This window comes from Conger conger, chromosome 16, assembly GCF_963514075.1.
Source record: "Conger conger chromosome 16, fConCon1.1, whole genome shotgun sequence".
Lineage (NCBI taxonomy): Eukaryota > Metazoa > Chordata > Actinopteri > Anguilliformes > Congridae > Conger > Conger conger.
This window is the reverse complement of record NC_083775.1, coordinates 15,186,614-15,189,113: the sequence shown is the minus strand read 5'-3', so window position 1 is coordinate 15,189,113 and position 2,500 is coordinate 15,186,614. Positions and strand designations below refer to the sequence as shown.

The 2,500-nt window shown below is 47.8% G+C and overlaps 1 protein-coding gene across 1 annotated transcript in view; it reads right to left on the bottom strand.

Moving 5' to 3' along the window:
• Nucleotides 1-2,500, bottom strand: part of LOC133114380 (dynein axonemal assembly factor 5) — a 31,399-nt gene that overhangs the window by 10,255 nt on the left and 18,644 nt on the right. The window lies entirely within an intron of this gene.

The window sequence follows — 2,500 nt, the reverse complement described above, 5'->3', positions numbered from 1 at the left end:
TTTTAATTTGAGTCGAAAATATGCGATTCAATATTTGTGAGAGATAGAAGCATAAACAGGAACGGTTGTTCCCCTTGGGAAGCGCTCTCTGGGACTGATATAGGGAATTGAGTTCTCCCGACTGTTACCCAACACCTATACCCTGTCGACCTTTCGGCACAGTGAAAGGAGAGATGTAGTACCCTGCTAAACAGAAGACAAGATGGCCGTCTGACCTCCTAAACACACCGCAAATCCTGTAGAAAAAAATGTCTTTCTCTGAGCAAGTCGCTTTCAGTCTCATATCAGAACAGTCTGAGATGGTCTCTAGCTCTGTTTTCACCACTGTGCTTTAGGTCCAAAGAAAACTTTGTGGAATGTTTTATCCTCTTCCTGGAATACATTCTGTTTGGAGATCGATTCATTGATTCATTGATTGGTTTAAACTTGAGTATGAATCGTGGGCCTGGGTGTTTAGACTTGAGGTTGAATCGCAATGCTGAGTGTTTAAACTTGAGGATGAATTGCAACCCTGGGTGTTTAAACTTGAGGTTGAATCGAGGCCCTGGGTGTTTCAACTTAAGGATGAATAACTTCACCGGGTGTTTAAACTTGAAGATGAATTGCAGTCCTGACTGTTTGATTCCAGACAATTAAACTTCAGATTGAATTGCAGCCCTGGGTGTTTAAACTTCAGGTTGAATAGCAACCATGATTGTTTAAACTTGAATGACTCACGGGCCTGGGTGTTTAAACTTAAGGTTAAATCGCGGCCTTTTATGTTTAAACTTCAGGGTGAATTGCATCCCTCGGTGTTTAAACTTGAGGATAAATCGCGGCTCTGGGTGTTTAAACTTGAGGATAAATCGCTTCCCTGGGTGTTCAAACTTGAGAATGACTCGCAGGCCTGGGTGTTTAAACTTCAAATTAAATTGCGTTTGGCGTTTAAACTTCATGTTGAATTGCAACCCTGGGTGTTTAAACTTGAGGATGAATCGCGACTCTGGGTGTTTAAACTTGAGGATGAATCGCGACTCTGGGTGTTTAAACTTGAGGATGAATCGCGACTCTGGGTGTTTAAACTTGAGGATGAATCACGACTCTGGGTGTTTAAACTTGAGGATGAATCGCGGCTCTGGGTGTTTAAACTCGAGGATGAATCACTTCCCTGGGTGTTTAAAGTTGAGGATGAATCACTTCCCTGGGTGTTTAAACTTGAGGATGAATCACTTCCCTGGGTGTTTAAAGTTGAGGATGAATCGTGGCTCTGGGTGTTTAAAGTTGAGGATGAATCACTTCCCTGGGTGTTTAAAGTTGAGGATGAATCGTGGCTCTGGGTGTTTAAAGTTGAGGATGAATCGTGGCTCTGGGTGTTTAAAGTTGAGGATGAATCACTTCCCGGGGTGTTTAAAGTTGAGGATGAATCGCGGCTCTGGGTGTTTAAACCTGAGGATGTGTAGCTGTAAAAGGATCAGAGGCAGGAGAATTCCAGCGAAGCCCAGTCAGCCCCGCGGGGCCTACGGGCGATGAGAAGCCTGACCCAACGACTGACCGCAGCAACCGCAGAACAAACCCCCCGGGCTTAACCCCGAACCCCCCTAACCCAACCGCACACAGCTGAGATGAGACGGGGGAGATGAGACGACAGCGCTGGAATCTGGCGGCCGGGAGTCTTCCTCTCATCTGCTGCGGTCGGATTAGATCATTCTGCTCCTTGGGGGGGGGGGGGGGTGCTGTGGTTGGGCCGTACAGCATAACTAACATGCTGATGATGGATTCCTGAGCCCCACCCCCACAGCCCAACCATGGTGGTAAATCCCATGAAAAAACCATGATTCATTTGGAAAGAGGGCTCGGTCCAGCTCGGATGAATTTGGATCAAAAAGAATGCAGAATGCAGACCAACACACTCAGACTCAATTACCCCTCCCCACCACCACTGTCGTGTGGGGGCTGTATATCAGTAGTGCTTTGCATTTTATTTCATGAAGGACACGAGACAGTTATGTATCTTTCTGTATCTTTTCACATTGGAGTCAGAAGGGGAAAGAGAGATGGGATCACAGTACAGAGAGTACCACAGCGGGGATCAAACCCCCCCCCCAACCACAAGAGGAGCGGGGGGTTCACGTAAGGGTCAGGAATTGGGCACCCCCTACGGAGGGTCTCCCCTGGTTGCTCTTTTTGTTCTGTTCTCTGGGGGAGAGTGCTGATTTTGCCCGCTGGTTCTGCACTGTACGCGTGCAGGACTCTCCGCTCCCCCCACCCCTCACCCATACGCTCTGGGTTGAGCCGGGGAAAACCACACGTACAGAAAGCCTCCTGCCAGGCCCCTCTCTAGTTATTTTTGGCAAATGGGAGGAGGGGCACCGGGGAAACTAATAATCACGTTAATAATGGAGTCCAAAACTAAAGAGATGTACAGCTGCCCAGCGGTTCCCAGTGAGAGGAAAATAAACGCAAGAAATTAGGCACACGCCACACCCTTCCCTAACGAGCGTGTGGAAAGCAATATCGGGCA